The sequence below is a fragment of the Mus pahari genome, chromosome 21 (genome assembly GCF_900095145.1).
Source record: "Mus pahari chromosome 21, PAHARI_EIJ_v1.1, whole genome shotgun sequence".
NCBI classification, from domain to species: domain Eukaryota; kingdom Metazoa; phylum Chordata; class Mammalia; order Rodentia; family Muridae; genus Mus; species Mus pahari.
The window spans coordinates 32,460,339-32,474,535 of NC_034610.1; positions in this window are offsets into that span (position 1 = coordinate 32,460,339).

The window sequence follows — 14,197 nt, forward strand, 5'->3', positions numbered from 1 at the left end:
AAGGAAGGAAGGAAGGAAGGAAGGAAAGAAAGAAAGAAAGAAAGAAAGAAAGAAAGAAAGAAAGAAAGAAAGAAAGAAAGAAAGAAAGAAAGGAGAAAAATCAAGTCTCAGGCACACTGATTTACAAAAATTCAAGTAACATAAAAAAGAAAAAGAGACCAAGCAGCTCACCTCCCAACCCCCCAGCCCGAGTCCAGTGTGGTAACTGCTTTTGCTTATTGGTGCTTTGAATTCTTTTTGTGGCTACTTAGATTGTGCTAGAAATATGCTTTGTCCTCTTTTTGGTCATTTACCAGCCTTGGCTGTTGTTCTCTGCTAAGAGAGAGACGAGGGACTTTGTACCACTGCAACTACTATTTCTCACATTGACCTCCTTTTGACCATTGCTGGGAAGTGGACGGGGATGGGTGTCTGCCCTCCACACATGAATGGTTCTTGGCTCGCTCCAGTTCTTCAGTTGTTAGCACAGGCCTTGGCGTCTCTTGAAACTTCTATCAGTCAAGAGTCTCATTGGGAAACAAGAATTTATGCCAGGTATTCAGTGGAGGGAATGTAATTAAGGGAGTTAATTATAAGGGTTTTGGAAATGCTGACAGAGCAAAGAGGACGATGAAGCAATATACGAGTTAGATGCAGAGGAGAGGTAGGACACTGTGCAGTTCCAGCCATTTATAGCGTGGACTTCAGGAGCTGGAGGCTGGCACTCCACAACAAGCCCATCCAGATGGAGCCAGTACCCCAGTGGGAGCTGAAATCCCAGTACATGTAGCTAGCGTTGGAGGCATTTCCCCGAGGAGGAAAAGAACCAGATTCTGGCTTCTTCCTCCCTCCCATCTGCCAGCCTCTTGCCAGTGCTTTCTATTGGCTTCCAGAGGCTGCTTTGGCAAGTAGTCTGGAAAATGTTAAGTGGTCAGGGTCAATATTGAAAGACAGAACAGAGGGGCTGTGAAGAGCGAGAGAATATAATATGAATTCCGGGATGGGTGACAGAGTTTTAGGGGTAAACCTCATTTCCCTCGAAGGGCATGGCATATTTCTAATCTTTTGTGACTCAAAATGGGACCTTCTTTGCTAACGGAGCCATTGAAGATGTCATAAGTTAGGATAAGGCTGTATTAGAGGATAACTGGGATCTATAAAAAACAGATTTTATCCCAATACAATCCCACATACTTGCTGTCTGAAATCCTTCCAAGTGTCTGGCCCGTTGCCCTCAGTCCTGTCATGGACATGTTCTCTTTTATGTTATTTAAGTGGCATTCCAAGGCAGAGCAAGTCAACAAAACCCATAATCTGCCAACCTTATGCTGCATCCTGCATCCATGCATCTTGTTCAGCATCCCTGCCTCTTCCTGCCCAGCAATGACTGAGCACCACAAATATAAAGCAAAGGAAACAACCATATTTCCTTTGCTGAGAATTTAACTTTTAACTTCCTCTTCATTAATTGATCTAACTTGTCAGGTTAACTGAAACACTTAGGCTTAGCTGTAAAGACATCTATCTTGCCTACAATGATGCCTGGATTCTTTTTCTTAAGAGTTTATTCTTGGGTATCTGCCTTTAACATCCTAGCTCTGGTGAAACAGAGGCAGGAAGACTGGAGCAATTTTGAGAATAGCCTGGGCTACATAGTGAATTCCGGACCAGCCCTGGCTGTAAAGCTAGATCCTGTCTCAGAAAAATAAAGCATAAACAAAACTCAGCAGTTATATTATGAATTAAGCATGTTACATTGCCTCTGCGTATAGGAGCAATGCTATTTAGCATTCCTTATGTTGGATCGCCAGTCCCTCACAGCTAATCAAGTTCTAAGTGTCTCTAGAACTTCCAAGACTGCTTAAAGAACAAGCAAACTTAGGGTAATAGCAGGAAAATACCGTACAAATTGCCTGGGATGGGACCCACTAGCACTGAGAAAAATTAGTAATAAAATGACTGGTTATTTGGTTTTCAGACCACCCAGGTTTAAAGTGGCCATGGAACCACAAGACTTTGCTAAAAGCTATCTTCTTATCGAGGGCAAAGGACCAGCTATTTAGCTATTACTTGGATAATCCTGGGTGATCGGGAAAACAAAAGCAGCCTTCTGATGTATGCTCTCCCCTCCAAGTGACTAATCCCAAGGGTTCGGAGAAGTTATTTTGAATGGCATTCTTACATGGGCGTCGGTGGTCAAGTACATGGTTTTGAAGACCTAAAAGCAAAAAAAGGAGAAAAGTCATCGAGATGTATGCTTCTATCTGTTTTACGTAGCTTTTTCTCCCTGCCTCCATAGTCGTAAAATGATTTCCTTGGAGACCCATTTTACCAACGACATCTTCCACTCATACCTGTTCCTTCAGAATTTCCTCAGCTAGGCCTTTTATACCGTGACCCGAGATGGCACGGTAGGTATCCACTTATTTCCTGGCTGGCTCGTGCAGCCTGTACTGGTTTTGTGGGATAATCTTGCTCATTTCTAACATTGAAACAGGCAACATTTGCTTGATTTTATTTGAAGTTGTAATCTTTACAATCCTTGCGTTGTTTCGCAGCAATGGCAATAATTGCCTGGCTTCTGCTATGCCCGCACCTTGGAGCCCGTGATACAGTTGCAAATGAGAACTCTTAGCAAACTTGGCTTCAGGAAACCCTTAAACAGAGAACTGGCTCCATCTGCTGAAACCACTTCCGGGCTCCCAGAGTGAACAGAAGCTCGGCTTCCTGTGCGTTCTTACAGTTGCTTCTGCTTCCGCTTTCCGGTTCTAGCTGGAGTGGGGTACGCTCTTAGCTCACTGCGGGGAGCAATGTCTAATGGGTAGCAAGCTGCCAGGCTCTCCCCAAGCCCAGTATACATGCTATGACAGTGACCAGTGAGCAGTGCTGCAGTGCAAGGGGTGCTGACACTCCTTAACCGAACTCCAGACTCAGTTTCCCTCTGGTATTCTTCATAGCCTTTCTTCCATGATATGATGTTTGAGGCACTTAAAGCTTTCTTAATCGTTCCCTCAAGAATAGCTTGGAGCATGCATCTCACGTGCTCTTCTTTGAGAAAGCAAGATAAAAGTTACAAAACAAAACAAAAAAAGCAACATAGTCCCTGTGGGAAAAGGTAGGGCACTAGTACCCTGTCCCAACCACTTTGTCCTTGTCTTTCTCATACTGGACAAGCAAATATTTATTTTCTGGGGCCTTCTTTGCAGCTGAGATTGGCCATGTGACCCAGTTTAACAGGACAAAATGAAATCAGAGCTAACAACTCTCCTCTGCCTTTATGATCAGTACCTTGTCTCTGTCCTTATTTTAATGTCTATATGATATTTTGTGGTATGTACATACTAGGCCTATCGAGACATTCCCCCAAATGATAGATTGCTGTCATTTCCTCTCATAATCCAATAATGTCATGATGAATATCCTACTTCAATAAACATTCTCAACCTTGTGTATTGGTGCCTTTCTTACAAGACTGAATCTCAAATACTGGATAACTGTCAGAACTTACACGTGCTTAAGTTTCCAAAGATATTGAAAGATAATTTTTTTTAAAAAAAAATAGTGATTCTTTTCTGAATAGCTGTGTGTAAGTGGACTTGTCTTTCTGCTTTACCAATGGCTCTTTTCAAGTTTTTCCATTCTACTGAGTAAAAATAGGTTATTAGGGTATTTGAGATTCCACTTTCCTGCATCTTTTTAAAGATTTGTTGACTGGACAGGTATAGGGTTCACTCTGGCATTTTCATAATGCTTCTTCTCCTTCCTCATGCCTCTTCTCTGTGCCATTTCCTCTCGCTGGGCCACTGGTGGCCCACTTCTGCTTTCATGCCTGTATACATGATAAAGATTCCTATCAGTCTCCTCTCCCTACATCCTCTTAAACCTTCTTCTCCTTTTATGGCTCCCTTTATAGCTTCATGACCTACACACATATAGAAATAAATAAACAGACAAGCGAACAAAGAACTGGAATCTAGATGGTAGAAGAAAAAACAACAGCATTTATCTTTCTGTGCTTGGATTATTTCATTTAACGTCCAGTCGCATCTGTTTCCTGCAAATGTGATTTCACTTTTATTTGTGGCTGAATAAACTTCCGTGTGTGTGTGTGTGTGTGTGTGTGTGTGTGTGTGTGTAACATGCTGATGGATAGCTAGCCCAGCTCTACATTTTTAAGGTATTATTGATAGTGTAGCAGTAATTGTGAATGCACAGGTATCTCTGTTAGGTAGATTCTAGGTACATCCTACCTCTGTAGGTAGGCAGTAGATATTTGGTTATATACTCAGGATGGCTGGAAAATACAGTTCTGTTTTTTGTCTTTTGAGGAGCCCCCATACTGACTTCCATAGTGGCTGTGCACTGCAGTTTATATCCCTCCCAGCAATAAGGATAAAGGTTCTTCTTTGCCCACATTTTGGCTTCATATGTTATCATTTGTTACCTTGATGTTAGGTGGAGTTTGGGGCAAGGTAGAGTCTCAAATTAATTTTACTGTTATGTTTCCTGATGACTAATGATGTTGAATGCTTTTCCCAATATTTACTGTTCATATGTATTTATTTTATTTTTAAGATTTGTCTATTCTATTCATTAGCTTGTGGTTGATTAAAAGACTTTTTTGTGAGGGACCATTTGATTTTTGTAATTCCTTACATACTCTAGATATCTACTCTCCTGACTGAAGTACAGTTAGCAAAGGTTTCTTCTATCCTGTAAGCTGTCACTATTTTCTTTGCTTTTTAGTTTCATGTAATCCCCCACCCCCTTTTTTTATTTCTGGGGTTATTTCCTGTCCTACCGAAGTTCTCAGAAGGTAACAAGAACAATTGTTTATTTATTTATTCCAATTTCTATGATCAAATATACCTGTTTTCCTTTCTGACTTCTGGGGTCATCATCTTTTTTTTTTTTTTTAAATTGTGCATAGAACGGTTTTATTGTTAATACATGGTATCATATACATATAAACAGTATAATTTCTGTGATCCTGCACACAACTGGGGTCATCATCTTAATCCATTTAAGAAACTTAGTTTTTGAACTCCATGTAATAGTTTAGAAGCAGGTTTCTTTGGGATGACTGAATCACCAAATATCTACTTTAGAGAAACTGAGAGTGGCAAAGAAATATTTGCAAAAAAAAGAAATGAAAAGAAATAAAGAAAATATAACTGTAGTCAGGAGTATTATAGAGTGATATTAAGAGTTCTAGAGCTGTATTGTTAAAGATGCCACATATTTGAGTCATAGAACATATTGACCTAACTCTATCCCTCCTCGATAGCTTCCATGTGCTTGAAGGTGCTATGTTCACTACTGGAGGAGAAAAATAATCATCAATATTACCCTTCCGTGAACCCTAAGAGCTATAATAATGACCAACCTGGTAAGATATGCTCAGTGGCGCTATAGTGGCAGGAATGCCATGGGAACAACCAACCACGTTTTGAATCTCTTGAAGCCAACTTCACAGCATAAGACCCATAAAACCTGTCACTGTCACAGGCCCTAGGAGAGAACCTATTATTATTATTATGCAAAATGAGAGGATTAAACTGACTTCTAATGACTTAGCATTATATCCATGAATTAGTGTATCCCTCAACTCGCATCCGGGGAGTGTGTGATTTACACAGAGACCACGTCTGGTGAAGATGTGGAGAATAAGAGACTGGAATGCTCATTGTTTTAGTTAGGGTTTAAGTGCTGTGAACAGATACCATGACCAAGGCAACTCTTATAAAGACAACATTTAACTGGGGCTGGCTTACAGGTTCAGAGGTTCAGTCCATTATCTGCAAGTCAGGAGCAGGGCAGTGTTCAGGAAGGCCTGGTGCAGGCAGAGCTGAGAGTTCTATATCTTCATCTGAAGGCTGATAGCAGAATATTGGCTTCCATATTGGCAGCGAGGAGGAGGGTCTTAAAGCCCACACCCACAGTGATACACCTACTCCAACAAGGCCACACCTACTCCAACAGGACCATACCTTCTAATAGTGCCATTCCCTGGGCCGAGCATAGACAATCCATCCCACTCATTCCTCAATGAGACATATCTCATACCCCCTCCCTTCTCTCTAGTGTTGCAGGGATCATTGCAGAAGAGGCAGCAAAAAGATTTATTTAAGAGCTAGAAGCAGTGAGTGGCTACAAAGAAACACAAGTTTCTGGACACAGCAAGGTAGTGCTACAGATGAACCCACAGTGCTTGCGACAGTGTGTACAAGACCTGTGGAACTCAAGTCAGAACAAATTCTTTGCCCATTTTCTTTAAGAGCACGGCCACTGGTAGGCAAACCACACTCTGGTGAATACCGACATGTCCTAGAGCGCATGGGCAGCACAAATTGGTCTTGCTGAATTTTAGAAAATGAGGGCATGATGTTGGGTAAGTAGAGAGGTGCTGTGGATCTGGGAGGAGCTGAGGGAAGACAGATGAATATGATCAAAAGCTTTATGAAATTCTAAAAAAAAATTGCTTTAAAAATTTTACAGTTGGGTAGTCTTGGTGACTACCCACTTTTTAAGTGGGAGTTTTAGGTGAGCAACTGGAGACTTATGTCAGATTATGGGCTGAATATTTGTGTCTCTGCCAAATTCATGTGATGCTAGATGTGGCTGTATTTGGACAAAGAGCCACAATTCATCAATTAAGTTCAATAGGGTGGGCATCTGGTCCAACAGGATTAATGTCCTTCTAAGAAGATAACCAGGGTCTCCACAAACACAGAGGCAAGGCTATATGAGCATACAGCAAGCTCACTACAAGTTTTCAGAAGAAGTTTCAGATTAAAATGAAGTTTTCTAGAACCTTAGCATCCAATCTTCCAAACTTCAAGAAAATAAGTGTCTCTGGTTTAAGCCAATCAGCCTGCTGCATTTTATTAAGGCAGCTGGAGCAGACTTGTGCAGAGTCTGATTGAGTCCTGACACCCAATGTGTGGGTCCATGAAGGTATTTTGATCTAAATTAAATTGTATATTCCTCTATTCCCTTCAAACTAAATTTGCTTTCGGTCAGTATTTGGAAGACTGGAGTGGCTAGGAGTAGGAAGTGGACTTCAGGAGCCATCTTTCCCTTTCAGAAGGCTACTGGGTTCCTCCTGCCCCAAGCATAAGAGGACATGAATCTAGAAGTCATGAGGTCAAGTCAACCACATCCTCATGACAGTAATAAGGCATAGGAAAGCTGCAGATATGAAATCTTTTTCATACTATCTGAATGGAAATTTGCCTTGCTTCATACATGGCTTTCTTACCTGCAGATCCAGGGCACTGAGAGGTGATATACAAATATCAGGATTTCTATTATCTAGGAAAATGGAGCTCTGACCCCAGCCTTCCCTGGAAACCAACCCCTTTATCTATAGCAAAACAGCCCAGGAAGCCAGGCTGCTATAGGTTAAACTTACAGGAAACCAGCCTGCTATACGTCAGACTCAAAGGAAAGCCAGCCTGCAATCTCTGGTAACAACCAAGGAGCTAAGCCACAACCCTGTGTCAGCTCCAAATGGCCGAGACTTGATTAATAAGAAAAAAACGGCCCTAATCTTTGTTTCTGCTTCCAATTTAAAACCAATTAAAGAAAGCCAAATCTGTAGGCCTAGCCAATTACAGATGATGTGGCAGTCTAGTTCCTCCAGCCTCAGTGCCCCAAGTTCAACAGCCCCCAATCAATCAGGCACATCAGAAACCTTCCCTTTTCCCCAGTCAAGTTTGCCTATGTCTGTTACTGCCTTTGGGTTTGTCAAAACGTAAATGATGGTCGTGGGTTCCCCTTGCCCTCAGCTCTGAACACAAAGCTTTGGGTTTCTTATTTTGGCTGGTCTCCATTTCCTTCCAAACCGACTTCAGGGTTGATTTGGGAGGGCTTTTTTTTTTTTTTTTTTTCCCCCTTAACTGTGTTCTGAAACATTTTCTGTTATATTTATGATAAAGATAGTTCTCATGTATGATGGAACGGTAGTTAAGGGTACCTTATAGAGCATGGGCGGGGGTGTGGATACCCATGCTAAACTTGAATGGAGGTAGAAATTAATCCTTGGCCTGAAATGCAGGAATACCCAGGACCCAGAAGGAGAAAGCACTCCCTCCTCCTGAACAAACGATCTATGAGTACAAGCCATGATCCCAGGTCCTTGGAGTGATGGTCCCATTATCTTTCACCCTAGGTTCCACTGAGCGTGGCAGCCTGGCCTCCCGGCTGTCCCCCTGGGGTCTGGGCATGCGGTCTAGGTGGGTGTTTTGCTCCAGCTGTAGGAGAAGCATGAGGAACTTCAAAGGAAGCTCTCTGGGGGCTGATCTTGGCAGTCCTGCTGTTTTGAAAGACAACAGGGCAGTGGGAAAGAGGACATTTCATTTCTTGGGAGTCTCTCTACTCAGTTTTGGAAACATGGATATCAAGTGTACAGGGCAGAACCGTTTGACCAGTTCTTTATCTGCCTGCTTGGGAACAAAGCTTTGTACAAAAACAAAAACATCAACCAAGAAACTTATGGCTTAGTATTCTTCCCTGGTTTGTTTTTCAATAAGATTTTTTCCCCCCTTAAAATACAGTGTTGCTAATTGTTTAACGTTCATTTGGATGAATTTGGAAAGTGTGAGGTGTCTAGCACAACCCTGCACTTGTCTTTGTTGACAAAGTAGTCCCATGGAAAAGAAAGATTCCAAGCTGGCATTTCTTCTTCAGTGACTTATTTTCTTTCATAGTAGATAGCTTCCCAGGCTTTAACCCATGTGGATAACAGTACTCAATAAGACTCACAAAGAATTGTTTTGATTGGCCAGGCTTGCAGGGGGTTGGCTAGTGATGAAACAATCCAGAGTCACAGGGTTCAGGAAGAGTGGAGTCAACACAGACACAATCTACCAATCTAATGTTTTCTTGTCTGTAGATAGGGATCAGGTAGTTGCATGGACTGGAGACTTTGGGTCCAGTTTGATCCAGCGTAGGCTGGAAATCACAGTCTCTTGTTTTGTGTGTCTCTGCCTCAGAAACCTTGTTTGAGATTGCATAGTCATCCGTTGTAGACAGCTACCAGACCTTTTAGGGGAAGGGTGTAGGGAGAAGTCAGTAAATGTGACCCGATGAGAAAAATTGATGTCCATTGAGTGGTGTTTGCTAGTCAACATCCACAAGGTAGAGGAAGTTGTGTAAAGGAGTCCTTTGTCCCGAAGTAGAATCATAATTCAACTCTCAGCCCATGCCAGATGCCACCCCTAGGTTCTCAGTTTGGCCTGGTCATTGACATCTCTGGATGTCTACTGGTCTAATTAACGTTAGTCACCCTCTCTGAATCTTCCTTTTCATCTCTAATCTCTGTATTGTGCTCCTTCCATCCTTAGAGTCTTCCTATATCTGACAAAGAACCTGCTTCCCTTGACCAAACCTTTGTCAACTTCCCCTTTTCTGACCAGTCCTCAAGCCTGGTCCTTAAGCCTCACCTTGGTTTCCTGCCTTAGTCAGGGTTTCTATTCCTGCACACACATCATGACCAAGAAGCAAGTTGAGGAGGAAAGGGTTTATTCAGCTTACACTTCCACACTACTGTTCATCATCAAATAAAGTCAGGGCTGGAACTCAAGCAGGTCAGGAAGCAGGAGCTGACTCAAAGGCCATGGAGGGATGTTCTTTACTGGCTTGCTTCCCCTGGCTTGCTCAGTCCACTCTCTTATAGAACCCAAGACTACCAGTCCAGGGATGGCACCACCCACAAGGAACCCTCCCTGCTTGATCACTGATTGAGAAAATGCCTTACAGCTGGATCTCATGGAGGCATTTCCTCACCTGAAGTTCCTTTCTCTGTGATAACTCCAGCTTGTGTCAAGTTGACACACAAAACCAGCCAGTACATCTGCTAAGCCTACTTCTAGTGGAGAGTTGTGCTCAGTCAGCTTACAGAGAACCCCCTAAGCCTTACTGTTCTCTCATCAAGCCTTGATACCTAACAACTTTCTTTGTATTAATTTTCTATCCATTCGTTCTTTCTGTCTGTTGGCTCTAAGTGGCCACTTCTCCCAGTGGTGTCTAGGGTTGAAATTAACCTCTCCCCCCTACTGCATAAGTCTTAAATAAACTCCTTGCCAATTGATCATTTGTTGACATAATTTCTCATTAGTATTTCCCTGCCACACGAAATTCTTTTTTTTTTTTTTCCTTAAGCTCTCTCTCCTCTTCTTGGGAGAAATACCCATGTTGGGTGCTGGAGACAGTTCTCAGGCACGTAAGAGACATAATTCCTTATATCTTACATGGTTCTATATTCTCAATATCTATTAGCACTTAAATGTGCCTCAATTTTTACAGCTGGCTTTCTTGAATCAGGACTCCAAAAATACACACACACACACACACACACACACACACAATATATATATATATATATATATATATATATATATATATATATATATATGGTTGATATATTGCTCAAGTGTCTGTTAAGCTAGTTCCACTTCCTCAAGCCATTCATGACATTTATTTAGTGAAGAAACCAAGTCATTTGTGTTACAGAATTTACCACTTTCTAGATATGGCCCTTCCCATCTCGGTGATATCACAAAGCGTAGCACCCATTCTGAATTTTTCCTGTAACCCATAGTTAGATCTAGATGCTTGATTAGACTTAAGTGAAACCTTTTCAGTGGGGAAACTTCATGGGAGGAGCTTGTCCTGAAGTACAGCTCACACCCAGAAGTACATAACCTCTCTCTTCCTTATGAATTTCCAACGATTCAAAGACGGGAGAAAGCATGCCGATTTTTCATGCAGGTTAACGTAGCTTTCTGCACGTGACAGAAAGAACAGAACTTGGGAGCCTGACAGGCTTGTGACAGGTTGGATTGTGGGACCCTGTGGAGCCAGCATTGCTGTCATAATATTATTTTTGTTATTGTTCCTCCTCTTCTTCCTCCTTCCCCCTTTCTCCTCCTTCTTCCCCTTCTCCTTTCTCCTCCTCCCTCCCCCTTCCTTCTCCTCTCTGCTCTTCCTTCCTTCTCCCTCCCCCACTTCTTCTTCTGCTAAGGTCTCAGGCATTTTAGGATGGACTCGGATAAACTATGTAACTGAGAATTACCGTGAACCTTGGATCCCCCCAAGTGGTAGATCAATCTAATACTGAGTACTAGGATTACAGACATACACTATGAGTTCCAATGCTATTAGGGATTGAACTCGGGCTCTGTGCATGCCAGGCATACTATAAATATATTTGAGCTTTTCTTCTGGGGTGTAATTAAATCACCTGTAAAGAGTGACCTTTTCGATCTTACTTTAAGGATTGTTAGATGGGCCAAGGAAACTGTGCAGGACTATTTGTGCCACTGTGGAAATGAGACCACTGGATTTTTCTATCCTGTGGATTACACAGATGGCGAACTTGTTTGGTGGCCCCTTGGGGATTGTTCTTTCTCAGTCACTGATGATTTTGTCACACATAGATGAGTCGGTTCCTCTCCTGCACACTCGCAGGCCTTTCTCAGATCTTTGGACTTCTCTGTGAAGTTCTCTTTTCTCTTGTGTACTCTATCTCCCTTTTTTCCTCTCGACTCTCAGTTTCATCTTAATCTAAGCCTGTTGGGCTCCTCCTAGATGGTGGCCTCTTTCTGTGATGTCACCTGGAAAGAAAAGACTGACAAGTCAAACAGTTATAGGACACTGATTCCATTCCTGCCCACCTATTTCTAAGCAAGCTTTCGGTTTTCATTACTCAATATCTAATGTCTTAGAAACTATTGCTTCATGTATTTTGTCTAGAGTTTTAATTATTTCGTGCAGGAGAAAGCAGTATATTTCTCTACTTTGGGCAGAAATCAAAACCCCTATGGTTTTGGTAGTCTCGTGGTACCCTACTGATGGAAGTCCTTACTACCATTCCTCATCAGGTAGTTGATATCCTCTATGAACGTGGTATATTTTCTTTTGTTTAGGCTTTGGTTAATTTTCCTTATGAAATACTCCTAGTCATTTACGGAGAGACCTTCTAGCGATTGTTTTAACTATTGTTTTTAAAAACTCATTTCCGGCGGGCCTTATTGTTTCTAGAAAGTCTGTAATTGATTCTGGTATCAATCCCATTGGATTTGAAGAAATTCTTGGTAATTTTTTTTTTCTCGTGTCTGTTTAACAGTCATGAATTAACCGTGTTGTTCTGCAAATACTTGAATTTTTTAAAACTATGATTTTTAAAAATAATTTATCCCGTTTGTGCTCTTTGTTAAAGTCCCTATAATGTATATGAATTCTTGTTAACTTATTCTAAAATAAAAGCTTACACGAAACCTGAATATATAAAACAAGAAGTATTCTAGATGAAACACACCTGAAGGGGAGGGCAGGGGGAAAGCATCTTTAGTGGGAGGAGGGTGAGGCGGGGAAGGAAGGTGTCCCATGGACTTCCTGCCTATGCTTCGTGTTGTCTTCTTGGAGATGCTGTGGAAAGATGCTGCTCGAAAGACTGGTCATTATCACATTTAAACGTCATTTGAACTATCTTACCTTTAACCCATGTTTGATTTTTTTTTTTCTCAGCATTTTTGGTGTCCAATACTGTCTTCTTTTTTATATTTTTTTCTTTTTTCTTTTTTCTTAGATGTTTTCTTCATTTACATTTCAAATGTTATCCTCTTTCCTAGTTTCCCCTCGGAAAATCCCCTATACCCTCCCCCCTCGCCCTGCTCCCCAACCCACCCACTCCTGCTTCCTGGTCCTGGCATTCCCCTATACTGGGGCATAGAATCTCTGCAAGACCAAGGGTCTCTCCTCCCATTGATGGCCGACTAGGCCATCCTCTGCTACATATGCAACTAGAGACACAAGTCCCACCATGAGTTTTCTTTGATTGGTGGTTTAGTCCCAAGGGGGTACTGGTTAGTTCATATTGTTGTTCCTCCTATAGGGCTGCAGACCCCTTCAGCTCCTTGGGTACTTTCTCTAGCTCTTTCATTGGGGGCCCTGCGTTCCCTCCAATAGATGACTATGAGCATCCACTTCTGTGTTTGCCAGGTACTGGCATAGCCTCACAGGAGACAGCTATATCAGGGTCCTGTCAGCAAACTCTTGTTGGCATATGAAATAATGTCTGGATTGGTGGTTGTTTATGGGATGGATCCCTGGGTGGGGCAGCCTCTGGATGGTCCTTCCTTTTTTATATTTTTATAAGGATAATTTTATATCCTGTCTTCGCCCTATGGGATGTTTGCCTCTCTCCTAATCTATTTACCTTGAAGTCCCATGTTATCCATAAGCATTTCTGAATCCTCAAGACCGTTATGACCCTTAATTATAGGGGCTATAGAGTTTAGATAGGTACTCTGGCACACAAGGCACGTTTCCTGGATGACTGTTACTCTTTTTGTCTTTCTGGCTAGACATCTTTTCTTCTAGGGAAAGACTGTGTTGTAGCTGTTGTTATGTCTTATTCAGGGCTAAAAGAGACAAGCATGCCACAGATATGTTCTTCTGTGACTACTCTGGAAATATGAAACTCATTTATTTGACTGATGTGAATTTCGATTACCCAAGATTATCTCGTGTCTATTACTTCGTGTCTTTATCTTGAGCCCACTTCAGGGGGTTGTTAGCCCTTTGGAACAGAGTGTCTGATTTTGTTGCCACAGTTACGCCACGGGATGCTGGCTCTATGAGTCTTTTCAGTATGAGTAAATGTCTAAAATGTCACTACCTTGCCTCAGTAGGGCAGGCTGGCTGTAGTCCAGAACCACACTTCAGTTGCATCAATGTGGCTATAGAGGCACCAGCTGAGAGTTTGTCTTTTCCCTGATATGCACAGAGCTGTCAGTGACACAACTGGCCTATTGCCAGGTGGCACCTGGAATATCTGTTCAGACTCTCAAAATGTAATGGCCAGGATTTAGAAATGGATGTTGCTCCTGATTCGGTCTGGTTGCTTTTCCTAGAAACAGCGATGTCCAGGCATCCTGATGCTAAGATTTCTAGGCACTGTGACTTCTTCCTTTCTCTCCAGAGAAGCTGAACAAGCTTTGCTTTTCTTTTAGGACACCCCCTTTCCCAAGCCTTTTGTGATAGCAATATTTACCCCCAGAGAGTCCCTATGAAGGCTTAACGCCTGCGGACTTGTTAGAATTTTATATGTTTTCTGCAGTGTGCATAAGGCTTTTAATGTACACTATGAGTATTTTACATGAAAATTTTATGCATATTCTTCAAGTTCTTCTGTGAGATAATTGAAGTAAGA